The sequence below is a fragment of the Mastigoproctus giganteus genome, chromosome 2 (assembly GCF_048544385.1).
Source record: "Mastigoproctus giganteus isolate SK-2022 chromosome 2, ASM4854438v1, whole genome shotgun sequence".
Lineage (NCBI taxonomy): Eukaryota > Metazoa > Arthropoda > Arachnida > Uropygi > Thelyphonidae > Mastigoproctus > Mastigoproctus giganteus.
In genome coordinates, this window is record NC_143576.1 from 192108428 (window position 1) to 192127726 (window position 19299).

The window sequence follows — 19299 nt, forward strand, 5'->3', positions numbered from 1 at the left end:
AATATTGGCTATGATGGAACTACCAGCTGTGCCCTGAATCTGGTGGAACAGAGTCATTAAACATGATTGTGCTACTAGTTAAGCACAGATTGAGGGCAGTACAAATATCATTAGTAGAGCACCAGGCCCTGTCCTTCAAGGTGGCATCCCCATCCAAATGTTGCCTCGTACAGGCAGTAGCCTGTTGCACAGGGCCAGAAATGAACAGGGGGACCACGTCAAAGGAAACCATGATCTTGCTCCCAGAAATAAAATCTTTTATGATATCTAAAAAATGTACGGTGCTAGCTACAGTATGGTCAGTTCTTCCAACAAGGGGTGATAACAACTTGGCAGTGTATTTGGAAAGTTCATCAGTGGGTATGTTGCAGAAGGCAACAATAGGTTGCAAGGGAATATTGGGTTTATGGATCTTCGGAAGTCCATAAAATTTCAGGAGTTGGCAACCTGTCACATGAAGTTTCCAATGAACATTTTTTGGAATCTTGTTAGATAAAAACTAGGCATGCACAAGCCTGTTAACTTTAGACTAACTTCTCCAATATCTTGATGGGGGAATATTGCACAGGTTCATATACCTTACAATCCTGCAAAAGAGAGAAAGCCTTGCGTAAATACTTGGATTTATCCCTGACAACTGTGCGCTTGCCCTTATCAGCGGGCAAGACTACAATGGTATCATCTTTACATAATGAAGTAAGGGCTTCCTGTCGATAATGCCTAAGGTTGGTAGCAGTGGGTCAAATATGCTGTAAGATAGAAGCAGTTTTAAAACTAATTTCGTTTGCAGTCTCTTCAGGCAACCGTTCAAGTGATGCTTCCACTTCCATAGCCAATTGTGTGATAGGGGGTTTTGTGCAAGGACAGCACATTTCATGCCAAAAGCTAAGAGATCACTTTGTTCCCTAGATAGATCTTTACTACTTGAATTCAAGATAAACTGCGAGCTATCCTTCATGTGCAACCTGTGCATGTTCCCAATGGCATATGCTTCATGTAATAAGGTATATATCTTGTTGGCATAAACGGTAAACTTCTGTCTCGTGTGTGGCTCGGGAACATAATACATGAACAGTAGTAGAAAAGGTGGAAGGAGAAACCAAACCTTTTAACTCCTGCATGAGCCTGGAATTGTTGATGCTGACTCTCTTTAATTCCTGATGTACATTATCAATCCAAATTCCCAAAGTTTTCAAGCCAAAATTGAAGCAGGCACGCTTCATATGATCACAGGGAAAGGGCTTCTTGAATCTGAATCCTCTAGGAATGGCACGATGAGCTTTGCAACGATGGGCAAAATGTAAATTCTGTCTATTGCAGGCTTCTGACATAAACAGTAAGGGCCATACATTAGATGAACATTGGAAAACAGGCCTTTAGCTTTGGGTTGCATATCACTATTCCATTAACGACTGACAAACTGATTTAAGTTAAACTTTATTAAGATAAGTAAAATAAAATATACATAAAAATATAATAGTAAAATGGATATAAATAAAAATAAAAGCATTCAAATACACAAGATCAATAAAATATATAATATGAAATAAAATAGTAGCTTTCGTGGTGAGGTGCACTCATGACTATGACTCGTGATCATGCCCAGTCAACTCCTGTTATTTTACTTAACATATATGCAGTACACCAACTAGCTGAAGAAGGGACACCTTGCCCCGAAAGCTACTATTTTATTTTATTGCTCTTTACTTATGTATTTTAATGCTTTTATTTTTTTTATATTCATTTTAATATTATAATTATATGTATATTTTATTTTACTTATCTTAAAGTTTAACTTAAATCAGTTTGTCAGTCATTAATAGAAAGTATATAGCAATATGCAACTTGAAGCTCAAGGCCTGTTTTCCAAAGAAAACATTTCAGTTAAAAGAATCACCGTCTGTGAAAAGTGGAAATAGCAGATTCCTAATAAGTAGCAATTGCAAAATTTAGTTTTAGAAAATAATATAAATTTGCATTGACTTATAGACTTTAATAAAAAAACATCCCTTTGAATAGTACACCAACAGGAGACAGTTTTTCTGTTTGTTTTTTGGTGGTCTCCAGGGTTCCCCCATTAACTGCTGTAGCATCTGCTACCAATGCTGGCAGTGTGTTTATTCTGTTGAGTGTTGTTTGCTGGCATCCTTGCAGGCACGAGGCATAGAACAAGAAGGTTCACTGCCCCTGCCTCGCATCCCTAGCCATGTGCAGATGCACCAGGGTCTACCACCAGAGCACTTTACTGGGCAGCCCAGAGAGTGGTTTCTCCTTGGAGGGACCACTCCCTGAGCTCCCCCCAAAAAAGAAAAAGTGGGAGTGAAAGGAAGATTGTATGTCAGTGAAGGAAACAGGTTTGGTGGGGGGGGTAAAGTTTTAGTCCCCTAAAATGTAGTTAGGACAGTGGAACTCCCTTTGGTTCCAATCAGGATTCTTCAACTTGGTGTCGTGCTTTCGTCTTTGCCATTGTTGGTGAGTGTCCAAATCAGTGGCCATCTGCAGCTGGGTTCTGTTTACAGTGGTAAGGATTCCTCACCTGCATTTGAAGAAGCTATCTGCAAAGTTAGCAAACGAGGCAGTTCTTTCAGGAGTTCAGATGAGATTTTTTATGTTTTCGTGATCATATACTTCAGTGAGTATTTGTAGTTAGGTCCTAGGTTTTGATAATTATGGCTTTGGAAGATTAGGCGATCAACTTTTCCTGTGATCTGCAGGGGCAGAGAGGTGAGTCTGTTGGTCTAAGAGAGTATAACTTTGAGTTTATGCTGCCAAGTCCGGTTAGCAAAAATGATGGGTGATGTCCAGACCTGCACCATGTGGCATATTGTTTGTCGAATACTTTAGCTTCTGGTGGTTCCTAGCACCAAGCCAGTCCACTCCTTTTTCCGTGCATCTGTCATTTCTTGGATTATTCTCTTGTCTTCTTTAGTTGACATGTTCAGGTTTATTGCATAGTCTCCATTCCCCCCTCCCCCCAACATTAGACAACTGACATTACTGACATTAACCACACTGTCATCTGCATGTGATCTTTGGGGTTGGGGGAATATGCAGTTCAAGGACAGCTGCAGTAGTCAGGAACTTAGAAGAGAATGTGTAGCAATGGTGTAAAATAAGTTTCAGCACAGGTAGAATTAAAGTAGGAAAAAAAGCTCTTTAAAATCTTCCCATGTTTAGTTTTATAAAAACAGTATAATGTAATTCTATAGCAGTTTAAACAATATTAGAAGTTTTTATCATGTCTAAAAACTGTAAATTTATAATAATACAGAAAACTAATGTACAAGTTAATGCAATTGCATCATTTCTGTACATAGTCAACTGCTTAAGTAGTTGGCTGTGTACAGAATTGATGCAATTGCACTAACTTGTACATTAGTTAAATTCTTTACATAACCTGAGACTTTAGCCCTAAAATATACTATAATAATACAGATATTATTTTATAGTATGACTGTGTTATATTCATGCTTCTTAGTTTTGTATGATATTTTTAAATTAAATTTAGACACCTAATACCATAACTCAGACTAGAACAGTAAAGCAAAAAAGCTCAAAGTAATGGGACTGCTTTAGATCAGGAGAGAACTGCTAACAGAAGTTCTCTTGGGAATCAGGATTTTGTACAATGCCCTACATGTTACTTAATTTGCATTGTCCTCTCTAATGGGACATGATATGGCCAAAAGGAAACTTTTTGATGTAATGAGAGCAAGAATATTAAACACAAATTTAGCATTCTGATGGGCATATATGAAGATTTGAAGAACAGGGGAAGGGCACAAAAGGTGATAGTGCCATACACATTGGTAATAATGATATTAAGAATAGGATATCTGAGGATTTACTTAACAGTGAAAGTGTCTGCAATTCTCCCCAGATACATGATAAAAGCCTTATGAATTTGGCCTGAAGAGACTGTGAAAGGTTCGTGAGGTAGAATTTTTCTCACTGTGGTCTGTGCTTGTTAACAGGAGAGTCTGTTTTTACAAGGATGGGATATGCATAAATAGAAGGGATGAATAGATTAATATCTGATGAATAGATTAATAGCAGCTGCAAGCAGAGGTGAAAGTAATTCTGGATCTGCTTCTGTTGGAACATGCAGCAAGCTTGAAATCAATAGTGAGTGGTGGATGGGAATTGAGTCCCTTGAGGACCCCACCCCATAGGTCTTGTATGCAAATATACGGGCTGTGTTAGGGTTACTAAGAGCAGAAAGAGGTGCACATATGCTTGCATGTACCAATGCTAGTAGTATAGTAAACAAATTTGATGGATTTAAAGTATTGATTAGGTCACTGTCAAATGTAGGGATATTGGAAACATTGTGCCACTCAGAATTAAGAGATACAGAATTCAAATATGGTGGGTTCAGAAAGGATTTTGTGTATTATGTATTGGTTGAGACAGTGCCAGAGGTTCCCTCAATGCTGCAAGATTTCTCTTCTGGTGATACAGATGCTCTGTAGAGCCAGTCAGCATGTGTAATGTGAGCTTGTGGTATAGTGTATTATATAACTGGCTTCTTAGCTACCAGGGAGCACCTGGCACCCATCCTTTGCTACATGAAGGCAGGACATTTGTCATATGTAAACTCAGATGAGGTGGTCCTCCATTCCAGGCACAATGGAGGGCAGGTAGGAGGGGGAGGAATCCCACTCTGGAATGGCAGCTAATATCAGCAAGACTTCAGTCCTGAGATGAGTGATGGTGAAGGAGACCACGCTGGGCACAAGTAGCTCTGTGGCTGCAGGAGAAGCTAGAAAGGTGGTTCAATGGAGGAGCTGGATTGACATCAGGTGTGAGGATCCTATTGCAGGGAAACAGGGCTGCTTACCAGTAGGAGTTCCATGGAGTAGCTGGAGTAACATGGTTCCTAGAAAAACAGATCCTACCCTGAGGTGTCCAGGGTGTACATTGAGTCTGAAGAGTCCCATGCTGGAGCACCATGGACCCTATCACCAGCAAGAATTATCTACATAGGTAGCATCTCAGTGGACAATTTTCCAGTCTGCATTTCATTATACCACAGAGCTTGGAGTTAGCAAGAAGTTCTTGCTAGAACAGAGATTATTCAAGGTTTGTGATGATTCCTCCCAAAAAAAGACAGCAGCTTGGGCAAACTCTGAAAAGTGATTAAAAGTTTCCAAGTCGCCCAGAAAGAAATGTTCTTCATCACTCAGAAGGATCCTTAGCTTAGTCTGAAGGATGCTCCTGGGGTGATGATAATTAGGGCACCCGTATAGTACACGAGCCCAATATGTGTGTCTCTACACAAGCAGTGAGGATCATCGGTGATCCCAAGGGAGTGTAGTTTGCCATTTCGGGTTCTGTGTCTAGTAATGAGGAAGATAGCATGGAATCCTGGTGAGAACCAGGATTTAATGCTACCATGTTGGGCCAATGCTTCTTTTTTTAGGTTCACGGTGATCACTCTTGGGGTAAATTTTCTCTGTGACATCCCATATCTCATGCAGTTCTGCATCAATAGTTTCCTTTTCTGTTTTAATGTCATTTGTAAGGTCAGTTGATTCCTGCAACCTAGGCAGGAATACCTTTCTGTAAACAATAAGTTAGGCCTTTGTATGTCAGCAAAAATGATAGGTGATCAAGAAGTAGGGTAACAGCAGTGACCTGATGGAGGACTGGTGTAGATATAGTCCTGCTGGTTCTTGTTATCAGTAGGAGGATGCTAGAGAGAGTCAAGTTTGCACCGATAATAGTGTAGTTGTGTAGTTGTGATGGTTCTGAAGCCAGGACCATCCTTGCTTCAGAAGGATGGTCCTGGTTTTTATCTGTGGAGCTTGTGATTGAGGGACCATTATTGTAAGTGCTGCAGGAGCATGTTTCTTTTGTGCTGGGCTCTTTACAGTTCAGTTTAAATTAAACTCTATTCAATGAGGTTTCCTTTTAATCCTCTTGCAGGTTTCCTTTTAATCCTTTATATCAAACTCCTGCATTGTCACAATGGTATGTTTTTATATATGGAGCCAGTGTCACCTTTCATGCCCTGGTCTGATCTGGTGCCCGTAGAGATTAAGACCAGTAATTTTTTTATCTTGTGTTTTATGTACCTGATGTGAGGAAGAAAAGAAGGATAACTTGTCTATGGCACCAAGATACTTTCATTTCTTAACATGTTTTTATGGACTGGTCAATTAGTCTTACCAAGGTGGCTGGTTATGCCGAAGTTGCTTCAGAAGGATGGTCCTGGTTTTTATCTGTGGAGCTTGTGATTGAGGGACCATTATTGTAAGTGCTGCAGGAGCATGTTTCTTTTGTGCTGGGCTCTTTACAGTTCAGTTTAAATTAAACTCTATTCAATGAGGTTTCCTTTTAATCCTCTTGCAGGCATGTCATGGTCCTCCAGGTAGCTTCTTACCCCTATATCTAAAACTTATCTACTTTGGTTTGTCTTATTATATCAGAAAAGATCTAACAATTAATTTTGATGGAATAAATATTAATATTAATGCCTTTCCTAAAGAAGAAAAACTTAGATATCTTGAGGTCCTAGAACTAGATGGCAGGAAAGGTGGCATGCTTCTGTTAACGTGTGCAATGCTCTGTATGTAGTAAATTATCGAAGTTGGTGAAATTACGTCGAATACTATTAAATGGTTCATGGCCAGTTTATACATGAATTTCATTTTAACAGGACATGGATTATTTAACTTTGTAAGTAAGCTTATTTTAATTTGTGTCTGTGTGATCAATTAAAAGACTGGCAACACATATTATATTCTTGTAAATTTTATGATAATTTTAGAATTCAACTTTTGCAAGTAACAGAAACTATTCAAATTGTACAGGAAGCCAAATTTTTAGAAAATTCCATCAACTATCAGAAACTTCAAAATTATGTGTGTGAACGTAGGAAAAGATTAGTTGCTGATCACAATTTAAGTAGCAGTCCTGTTAGTTAAACTTTTGAGTACAAGCAACTCCTGTATAACACGGTTTTGATCTCACACAATCAGTAAATTGTGGCAATCCTCGCACAACACGCTACTTATATAACATGATTTTGCTCTAACACAATTAGAGAATTTTTGTGCAGGGAAAACCCTGCTATTATGTTGGATGTAATTTTTCAACATTTCCATTCTTTTTTTGTGAATCCCACCGTTGACTCACTAGAAGTTATGCAAAAAAAAATTTATTGGGAAATGCCTGTATTTTATTTTGTTGGGAAATCCCAGAGTTATGTTCTGTGCTACTGAAATTGTGACTTCGAAGCATACAGTTCGTGACTTTTAGGGTTTTTGTAAGGTTATTTTGATTTTTATTTGATTGTTTATAAATTTTTCTGGGTATGTATTACTAAATTTTGTTCTTAAGAACCTTATTGGAATAATTTCTTTGTTGTGAATTAAATTCGACCCCAAAATTATGCCTAAAGAAAATAAAAAAGCACTGCTCAAAGAAACTTTATTTCTCTAGAATGAAAAATACAAATTTTGGATTGTCTTAAAAAAGGGAAATGATATCGTACGTTACAAAAAGTTTAAATTTAAATGAAGCAATAATCTAGACCATAAAGAAAAATGAACAGAAAATCAGAACTACTATTGCTTTAATTTCCGCAAATGTAACAGCTCATCTCCAAGCACCAATAATTGAGAAAATGGTAAAAACACTTAGTATTTGGATTGACAATAGCAGTAAAAAATGGATCCCATTAGATGGCATTGTAATTAAACAAGCACTAAAAATTTGTAACCATTTAAAAGAAAATGGAGAATCTTCTGTTAACCCAGAGTTTGTTGCCAGTAAAGGTTGGTTTGAGCGATTTAAAAACTGCTTCTCATTAGATAATGTAAGAATTTAAGGGATAATTCATGGCTGATAATGAAGCTGCCAAGAAGTATGCAGAAGAATTTCAAAAAAATTATTGAATGGCCCAGATACACACCACATTAAAGTGTGATGGAGGCATGGAAACATTTTTCAATTGTGTACTCTATCGGAATCAGCTTTATCGCTCAAAGAAGTAAAACCGTCAACGTTAAATGCATGTTGGAAAAATATATGGCCAGAGTCAGTTCATTCAAGAAATATGGTTGAAGTGGCAGAAAACAGAATTGGTGCAATAGGAGAGCTTGCTAAGTCGGTAAGAGAGGAAGGTTTTGATGATACAATTACTGAAGATATTCAAGAATTACTGGGAGAAAAAGAGGCTGGCGAAACGGATTTGGTGGAAATGGCATTTGGAGGTAAACCAAATCAATTCAGAGGATGATGGAGCAGATGAAAATACTGAAGTTCCAAATTTTACACTAAAAAGCATATGAGAAGGCATAAACTTAGCTGGGCAATTAGAATCTTATTTTTTGAATGAAGATCCTTTGACTGAAAGGAGCACAAAGTTCCAAAGGGAGCTTCAAAAATACTTAGCTCCATACCATGAAATTTACAGATTTATCAAGCAAAAGCAAACAAACCCAGATTACTAATTTTTTTAAGAGAGCAGAATATATGTGAAATCTAGATGCTGCAGAAGATAGTTCAGAAGGTGAAGATATTCTGCAACAGAGAAAACATTATATCTGATAATTATAAAAAATGGCATAATTTTGCTAGCTTTTGGTTTGATTGTGCTTATTTAGCAGTGATGAAGAGGAAGAAAATTAAATGAATGTACATTATTTGACATATATGTATCACAGTTCACAAGATGTTTGTTCAGTTATTACTATTATTAATAAAATTATGTTTCCAATAGTTATAAAAAAAAAGTTTTTTTTTTTGTCAGGTTTTGGAATGTACTCCCCCCTTTTGTACTGGTTCTTAGTCTGTATAACATAGTTTCGCACTACACAAGGTTTTATAGGAACCTAACTACCATGTTATACAAGGGTTGCCTGTACTTACACCATTGAGCCAAAACATTATGACCACCTACCTGATATGATGTTGGTCCTCTACATGGTGAGGCATGGACGCTGGAAGATTTCTAAATGTGTCTTGTGATATCTGGTACCAACACGTAACCAGCAGATCTTTTAACTCCTGTGAGGTCTGCGGTTGAGACGCTGCAGATCGGAGTTGCTGTTCCAACACAAACCACAGATGCTCGATGAGATTGATGTTTAGGGAATTTGGAGGCCAGGGCAATGTGGCATGGTGCATTATCCTGCTGAAAGACTGCACCGCCAGAGGGGGAAGACCATTGCCATGAAAAGATGTAACTGGTCAGCAATGATGTTTAGGTAGGTGGTAGACATCAGAGTGCCTGGCATATGGATGACTCGACCCAGGGTATCCCAGCAGAACATCGCCCAAAGCATGACACCGCTACAACCTGCTTGTTTCGTCCCACGGTGCATCCAGGCGCCATCATTTCCCCAGGTAAACAACGCACACATACCTGGCCATCCACATGGTGCAATAAGAAACGTGATTCATCAGACCAGACGACCTTCTTCCAATCACTCAAGGTCCAGTTTTGATGCTCGCGTGCCAATTGTAGGTGCTGTTGCCAGTGAACCGTAGTTAGCATGGGCACTCGGAGCGGCCTGCGGCTACACAGCCCTATTTTCAGCAGGTTTCGATGTACTGTGTGTTGTGACAGTGAGTTGTTCCCAGGGGTCGCCCCTACAGTTGACTAAATTAGTACTCCGTTATTTGTAGGGGCTTAGAAGGGGAGCAGGTATCCTGTGTGTTATCAGACACTCAGCCTAAAACACTGATGGATCCAATATCTCTTTATTACAGAAGATTTAGGAGAAGTCCGGTTGGCTTGCCTCCCTAAAATCCACTCATGCACACCTTCTCGATGACAAGCCCTGTTACGTCACTTAGGTGCCAACAAACGTGTAGAGTGGTTCTCTTCAAGACGCCTGGTCAGCGTGAAGAGGAAAAGACCAAACCCTTCAGCATATGACAGCATGAGAAAACAAATGGCCCTCAGTCCCCAGCAGCTTTCACTCTCCCTCTTACGGCAGCGAGAGGATTAGAGCTGGAAAAGAAATTAGAAAATGTGAATTGGAATATCATCGGTTTGGCTGAAACAAGAAGAAGAAATGAATCATAAGTTATCAAGTGGAAATCTGCTGTACACCAATGGAAACAGTGAAAGGAGTGAAGGTGGAGTTGGGGTTCTGGTCCATAAATGTACCAGAAACCCAACTTGGTGATGTACTTTTGAATTCCAACATTTTGGAATTCAAAAGTACATCACCAAGGATGTCAAGACTAATACTCAAGATTTCTAAGAGGTACAAGCTAAAGATTATAATGATTTATGCACCAACATTGAGCCATGATGATGAAGAGGTTGAAGAAATGTACACCGAAATTGAGTCTTCTAGATGAGCAGAAAACCCACTACACTATTATTATGGGGGACTTCAATGCTAAGGTTGGAAAAAGACAAAACAGCACTGAAAGGGGAACTATAGGAAAATTTGGAATTGGTGAAAGAGGTGAAAGACGTGGAATTTGCAGAATCTCAAGGACTGTCAGTAATGAACACTCTTTTCAAGAAAAGGGTGAACAGAAAGTGGACATGGAAGAGTCCAAATGGATTAACTACTAATGAAATTGACTTCATCCTCACTAACAGAAGATATATTGTGAGTGATGTTACCGTCCTGAATAAGGTAAATGTTGGAAGTGATCACAGAATGGTAAGATGTACACTTGATATAGATGTAGGAAAGGAAAAAACTGACTCGAGTAAATAATAGAAAGGTCTTTGAGATAACAGAAGAGGAGAAAAAGCAGTATGTACTGGAACTTAAGAACAAGTTTGAGCTTCTGCAGACTGCTCAGGACCAAGATATTAACGAGGAATATTACAACTTTCTGAAAGTGATAAAGCCCAAAAAACCTATAGGGAAAAAGAAATCCAAAGAAGAAAAAATTAGTCAAGAAACACTTGTCATGATGAACCGAAGACGACAAATGAAGAGCAAGAAAAACACTGACAGGGAGAAAATTGAGTATACTGAGTTATGCAAAGCCATTAGAAAGAGACTCAGAGAGGACATAAGAAGATTTAACACAAGAAAAGTAGAACAAGCATTAAGGGAAAACAAAGGATTTAAATCAGCAGCCATGAGCAGTAATACAGAAAGACAAATGATACTGAAACTGAAGAATAGCGATGGTGTACTTCACTATTATTAGCTATATGGTGCAAGGAAGCCTGAGGCTTTTGCTGTACCAGCCAAAAAAAAAAAATTCCTGACTTACCCCTGAGAGAGAGAGAGAAATTTGGTAAATGTATTGATGAGATTTTCAATAAATTTAAGATGAGTTGTCTTAAAATGAGAAAGGAACTACCAAATTAATCTTAAGAAAATCCTATGGAACAGATCACGTACCAACATTTAGAGGTGAAGGAAAGAAAAAAACAGCAAGAGAGTTCTTTGACGGACCTAAATGTGTAGAAAAATTATGTTGATTTCTCAGGAAAGGTGTGTACCCTACTTTTCAAGTACACACTTTCTCTAAAATGTTAGATATTCCAAAGGTATGATTCAAACTTCATATCTTACTGCACAATTACCTCCGGGTCCTTTTCATTCTCTACCACCGTCAGTTTAGTACCATACAGTGATATGTTACTCTGGGGTTACTGCTTCCCATATGCAATATTTTACAATTGTCAATGTTAAATTTCAGCCACCTCTCAGCCCATCTGCTCAACTTTTCTAGATCCTGTTACAGTAGTGTAATGTCATTAATAACCCTATCAATCTTCGTATCATCTGCAAACTTAGATATTAAGCCTGATATACCATCATCAAAAATGAAGTGAAAATTATAAAACATTTATTAATGTGCTTGCATTCCTGTATTATAAGTAAGCTTCAGTATTTGACCTCCCTGTGGATTTTAATGGGGCCTTTGACCCCTTTGATGGCAAAGCATCCTAGAGAGATTCCAAGAGGCCAGGGTGTCTGCACCAATGTATTGCCTAGTGTCCAGCTACCTGGATGACCGCCACCTCGTGGTCAAACCACCCACTGAGGAAGTTACTAGACCTTCGACTAGGGGTTGTCTGCAAGGATCCATTCTGGGTCCCCTCACATGGAATGCGGTGTTAGACACCTGGTTATCAAAACACCACCCCAATATCATGAAGATAGCTTATGCTGATGATCTGGCTATGGTCCTGCATGGGGATTCGAGCCTACAACTGGAAGAAGTAGCCAACAACATTCTAGAAGATCTCTCACAGTGGCGTGAAAACCACAAACTTACAGTCACAGCTGCTAAAACTCGACAGCTGCTCCTCAAAGGACATACTTATAAACAGCAGAGAAGGCATAATTCAAATAGCAGAAGACTACTATAGAGAATTATACAAGGAGCAGGGGAATGATGCCAGCAATGGGGAAGATGGATTGCAAAGTAGCAACACATACAACATACCCGATATTCTTCCTGATGATGTAGAACATATATTGAAGAAAATGAAGAATCAGAAAGCCCCGGGGGAAGATGAAGTTACTGTAGAGTTGTTAAAATTGGGAGGAAGAGACATAACACAAAAACTGGCAAGGCTTTTCACAAAGTGCATTAGAAAAGGTGTGATGCCTAAGCAGTGGAATAATGCAATCATAGTTTTGCTGCATAAGAAAGGAGATAAATCAGAAATTGGAAATTATAGACCAATTAGCTTGTTATCTCACATACAAATTGTTCACAAGGATCATTACTAACAGATTAGAAAGAATACTTGATGAGAATCAACCGAAAGAGCAAGCTGTCTTTAGGACAGGATTCTCAACTATGGATCACCTTCACATAATATCGCAGCTAATGGAGAAAGCAAATGAATATAAAACACCATTATGCCTGGCATTTGTGGATTATGAAAAGGCATTTGACTCCATACAGCATAAGGCAATGTTTCGGGCACTGGAAAGACAAGGCATAGATACCCCATATATTATGATTTTGAAGAAAATATATGAGAGTGCTACCTCCTTTATTAGACTAGACAAAGACAGTAGGAAATTTAAAATCAAGAAAGGAGTTCGACAAGGAGACCCAATATCTCCGAAGCTGTTTACTGCTGCCCTTGAGGAAGCTTTCAGAAGATTAGACTGGTCGCAGAAAGGAGTCAATGTGAACGGAGAGTACCTAAACCATTTACGATTTGCAGATGACATTGTGGTCATAAGCCACGATCCCAAAGAATTAGAGGAAAATCTTAAATCAGTTATGCACAGTTAGTAAGGATTTTGGGCTAAAGATGAATATGACTAAAACAAAAGTAATGATGAACAAATATGCCGCAGAAAGGGAAATAATGATTGAAGGAGCAGTAATTGAAAAGGTGGAGTCATATACTTATCTGGGACAAGTTATTAGCTGTAATAATGATAAATGGCTGGAAGTCAAGAGAAGAATAAATTTTGGATGGATAGCATTCAGGAAATATAGTCACATACTGAAGAGCAATATCCCAGTTTGTCTGAAACGTAAAATAATGAACCAATGTATACTCCCCACCATGACTTATGGAAGTGAAACCTGGGCACTCACCAAAAGACTGGAAGAGAAGCTGAGAACTACACAGCGAAGAATGGAACGAATTATATTGGGAATCAGACTGTTAGATAAGAAGAGAAACACATGGATTAGGCAGCAAACTCAAGTAAAGGACATTCTTATCAAAACTAAAGAACTAAAATGGTCTTGGGCAGGACACATAGCTCGAAGACATAATGACAGATGGACTAAGAAAATAACAGAATGGTATCCAAGAGGAGCTAGAAGAAAACCTGGAAGACAAAGGCGGAGATGGATAGATGAAATTCATGAGTTTGTGGGTAGTAAATGGATGGCCAATGCTCAAAACAGAAGGAACTGGAAAGTTGCTGGAGAGACCATCCTGCAGTGGATTGAAAATGGCTGATGATGATATTTGTGTTAAATCTAGTTAATTATTTTGCATTTCTCGGATTAAATTCTGGTGTACTGCAATCCTTACGAGAGGGTGAGTCTTTTGGTGTCTTTTTCATGCTGAACTTCTAAGGCGTTGAATGGAGATTTTAAAAATTTAGCATTATGTCGTTTTTCTCTACGAAGTGCACTATGGTGATGCCCTATAGGTTCAGCCGTTGTTTTTCAGATTCTAATTAAGTATAAATTAGAGGTGTTTCAGATTGAAATAACTATATCCATTTTAAATCTTCTAATAGAACTGCAATGTCTTTTTAAATTATGTATTCTGTGAGTGTATCAATGTGTACTTGTCCAGTTTTTTTTTTTTTTTTTGGGAGCTGCTAGCTGCTAACTCTGCTTAGAAAATACAACCATGTAGAGGTGGCCATTCCTTCTTCCCCATTTGAAGAACAAAGGGGTTAGTCTGCGGTGCTTCTGTCATGTGACTCAGTTCCCATTGGTTGACACAGTTCCTAGGTTGAAGTGTAATTGATAAACTGTTTTAGTAATCAAACTGAACCCAATTTAATGATGATATCATGATATGGAATTGATAGTTGATTTTTTATTAAAATTGTAGTATTGGCATCTATTAATAATGATTTTTGATCTTTAATCAGGTGCTAATTAGTGCTGGTTTGTACTGACATATTATAGTGACGTGATCTTCTAACAGATTACTGAATTATGGTAGATTATGTGTTGCCCCTTCTGGAAGTAATTGCAACTAATAAATACCAGAAGAAAATCTTTAGCCCAAAATAACTTATCTGGAAATCGACACCAAACTCGGTAGAAAAACCTTATCGGATTTTCATCCAAACCAGCACAAACATAAAGTATGAGTTCTCGAGAAGAGTTAAGCTCCGGAGGATGGTCCTGAGGATGCAGGAGATGAGGCTGAGACTTTGGGCCCCCCTCCTCCCTAGGGCCCTAGTAAGAACTGCTCCCAGGAAGAAGAAAAAGAAAAGTAAAAAGAAATCCAAGTACCAGGAGCTTCGCTCTCCCCTTCTGCTTCCATTGGATGATAACAGTAAGTTTTCTCGTGCCGGGCCCCCAATTCTGACCCAGACCCACTGGTGTCATTTAAATTAGAATTTTGCATGTTGACACCAGTTGCCAATTCAACTACTAAAAATCCAGTTTCAGACCCTACACATCCACCTGCCTCCTCACCACTTCTGAAACTGGCCACTAAGGCTTCTTCTACATCTCCAGCAACCTTCCAACTTGCTGCAGTTCAACCGATATTGCCAACCCCAAAAGCAGCTTCTGCATTACTCTTGGCAAGCGATGCTACCCCAGTTCCTGCAGTAACTACCAATATAGCCTCTACTGCCCAACCAAGTTCTCCAGCTGTAGCCACTCCTGCTACTCCAACTGCTGCTCTGACACAATCAGCCCTTGATAAAACTATAGCATCTGGAATTCAACCCTCCAGCAAGCTAGCGATTCCAGCTACATTAATCCTAACTCTGACTGTCAGTACTGATAATACTTCATCCCCATCCCTGAATCAGGTTGTAGCAATGCTACATAAAAAACTGGTTGCGTTCCTTAACCAAGACTCCAATAGGATTACAAAGTCAGCTAGCATTACGGTACAAGAGCTATGGAATAACTTGGAAACAATCTCCACAGCTCTCTTAAATAGACAATGAGAAACTTGAAGCAGTTAATGCTGAACTCAAGTCCAAAATCCAGCTATAGAAAAAGTGGTTGATACCATCTCCAAGTTCTCACCAAATCTCTCAGAGAGCTCTGAACAAGACCCGAGCCATCCTTTGGAAATCCCACCAGCACGCACCTATGCTGCTGCAGTGAGAACACAGCTGTCCACAACCAGCCCAGAACCAACCTACGGATAAATACATCAGAAATGCAGACTGCAACATCTCCTGCTACTTAGAGCCATTGAAGATTCTGAGTTAAAAACAAGTAGTGCAGTAAAGGACCTTGTTCAAAACACCCTGAAGAATGAGTTTAAATCGATCAAAGTCAAGTCACTGCGTCCCATAAGAAACAGAGGAGTTATTATTGAAATTGCCTCAAAACATGACCTGGAAAACATCGCTACAGCGAGTTCATTTCAAACTGCTGTGGTCACAGCTGGTCTTCCAAAGATGAGTAACCCATCAGTGATCATCTATAATGTCCCCAATTCAACAACCAACGACAAGTTGGCAGAAGACATGTACCACAAAAACCTAGTGGACTATGGAGTCACCTTGGATGAAATAAAGAAAGGAGTAACATTCAGATTCTCCACAAGTGTGAAAGGCAGCTCTACTGCCCACAGAGTCATAACGCTAGACCCCCTACCTTTACAAAAAAGTTCTGTTGCTCAACAGAACTTTTCTGGGCTGTAGTTCCCACAAGTTCAGGCCGTTCACTGTGGTAACCAAGTGCTTCCTTTGCCTGGGCTATGGGCACACCTCGATCCACTGCACCCACACTCCAATGTGTGGACACTGTGCCTGAATCATTACCATTAGTAGAGGCATACAATGCAAGAAAGCAAGCTTACGCAGCATCAGCCAAAAAAAAAAAAAATACTCTCTCCGATTTCACCCCTCCATTTGTTCCAAATACCTGTTAGCTCAGCCTTAAATTTATTTAGTCTATCAACTTCCACAACAAAAGATGGAAGTCTGTTCCACCAATCAACTATCCGCTGGCTAAAGGCAAACTTCCGCACATCTGTCCTACAACTGTCTTTCCTCAAATTGAATTTGTCCTCTCAGGTGATTATTCTGAGCAAGAGGAAGAAACCCATCAGCATCGAGCATGCTCAAATCATTCAAGGGTTTATACACCTCAATCAGATCACCTCGCAGGTGCCTAGTCTCCAAACACTGTAATCTGCAAAACTTAAGCCTTTCTTCGTAAGAGCAATCCTTTGTTTCATTCACTAATCTTGTTGCCCTTCTCTGTACTCGTTCCAACAGCTCTACATCCTTCTTAAAATGAGGCCTCCAGACCTGTATACAGTATTCAAGGTGTGGCCTGACCATTGTCTTATACAAGGGAATAATCACCTCCTCATCCCTGCTAGAAAAATTCGTGTATATCATTGACAAGACACTGTGAGCTACTTTTGCAGACCGTCTGCAATGCTCAGAGAACTTCATATCTGCCTGCACAATTACACCCCAGGTCCTTTTCATTCTCTACCACTGTCAGTATAGTACCACAGAGTTGATACGTTACTCTAGGGTTACTGCTTCCCATATGTAGTACTTTACATTTGTCAATGTTAAACTTCATTTGCCACCTCTCAGCCCATCTGCTCAACTTTTCTAGATCCTGTTGCAGTGTACTGTCATTAGTGTCATTAACAACCCTGCCAATCTTCGTATCGTCTGCAAACTTAGACATTAAGCCTGATATACCATCATCAATATCATTTATAAATACAGAAAACAACAATGGACCCAACACTGAACCCTGAGGGACTCCATAATAACGTTAATCCACGAAAAGCAGTGTCCATTGATTACCAGTCAACCATCCCTTTATCCATAGCAGCAATTTGCCTCCAATTCTGCACTGCTCCAATTTGTGCAGAAGTCTTCCATGTGCAACAGTTATCAAAAGCCTTTCTAAGATCCAAATATATGATATAAAAGTTATTCCCTGCATCCAGTTGCTTTGTGACCACATAATATCCATTCAAATTGGTGAGGCAAGACTTCCCCTTAACAAACCCATGCCATGCCATGTCCGAGCTATAACTGAAGTCTTGTCTAGATGATCCTGCAGTGTTTTTTTAACCAGTGCCATTAATTTCCCTGGAACAGAAGTTAAACTAACAGGTCTATAATTACTTGTCGCCCTTTGATCCTCCTTTGTGAATTGGGGTCCCATTTGAATATCTCCAGTCCATGGGCACCTCTCCTGAGTCCAAGGAAGCTCTCATGATTATGGCTAAGGGTTTGCTTACTTCCTATGCCATCTCTTTTAATATAACTGGATAGATCCCATCCACCCCAGGTTGTCTTTCTTATGTTTATCTTCAACTTTCCTCTCAGTTATTACAAAATTATCTAGATCACTGCCAGAGTTTAGTTCACCTCTGACATTCCCCTCCCTGAATAATTCCTCATGTGTGAATGTAGATGCAAAATACTCATTTAGTTTGCTAGCCACTTGACCAGGATCATCAACAGTTGAACCATTGATATCTAGTGGACCAATCTGATTCATCCCCTTCCTTCTAGAGTTTACATACGTTAAGAAATCTTTGCTGTTTTTCTTTGCATTCTTTGCCAACGATATCTCTTAATCTGCCTTTGCCTGCCTAACCTCCTTTGTGACTTGGTTACAGTCCAGCTTATATCTATCGTACACTTCCATTTCACCCATTAATTTATATATATCCCATGCATTTTTCTTCTCTGCCACATGTCTCATTAGTTAATCTGACATCCATTTAGGCCTAAACCCTGAACAATATTTCTTAGTTGGTATGTAAAGCCTTGTAGCATTCCAAGATTAATTCTTTTAATGCTTCCCGTTTTGAATTTGCTGTTCGTAACATCATCAGTTGGTCCCACCGAATAGAATTTAAATACTGTCTGAGACCTCAGTAGTCGCCTTTATGAAAGCAAAAACCCCTCCCTTTACCCTTGATGGTAGTTACCTCTTTGAGTAAATCCCACTTCAGCACACTGCGATCACTGTCACCTAGTGGTTCCTTTATCTGCAGATTCTTAATGCATGAAGAATCACTACTGATAATCAGATCAAGAGTATTACTCCCTCTAGTTGCCTCCCGAACATGCTGATGTAGAAAACAATCATCCAATAAATCCACAAAAGCCTTGCTAGCGTGTGAGTGGCCAACCAACAAATTACAGTCAATATTAGCATAATGCTAATATCCAGGAAATTAAAATCCCCCATTATAAGACTCTGATTTACTGGCCCACTCTATTTCCCTGTACAGTTTTTTGTTATACTCATCGTCATTAGGCCTATAACACACTCCTACTTTCAATTTTGTTTTTGCAGTGCTTATGCCACACCAAACTGACTGACACTGCACTGTCCAGTGATGTCGACTGACTGCACTTCCTTGGATTTTGTGTTTCTTAATTAATAGCATAACCCCTACTCCCTCCCACTCGATGTGGGCACCTGTACGTGGTGAGGGGACCTTACCACGTACAGGTGCCCTCCCAGTGACGCTGCTGGACTTCCAGACTAGCATCACTAGGATCCAACGCCCACAGTCTAGGTTTCAGGCTAACATCAATGGAATCTGGTGTGTTTGCCGTGCGCTGTGACCCATGGAAATTCGGAAAAGGGGATCCTGGTGGTTGAGGGGCCCAGCTTCAATACACCACTTTGGCCCCTGCTTCGACAAGATGGGTGGTCCTGGAAGGCCCG

General features: G+C 39.5%; 1 protein-coding gene across 1 annotated transcript in view; it reads left to right on the top strand.

Moving 5' to 3' along the window:
* The window catches only part of LOC150089866 (glyoxylate reductase/hydroxypyruvate reductase-like), a 151727-nt gene that overhangs the window by 104706 nt on the left and 27722 nt on the right, over positions 1 to 19299 (top strand). The window lies entirely within an intron of this gene.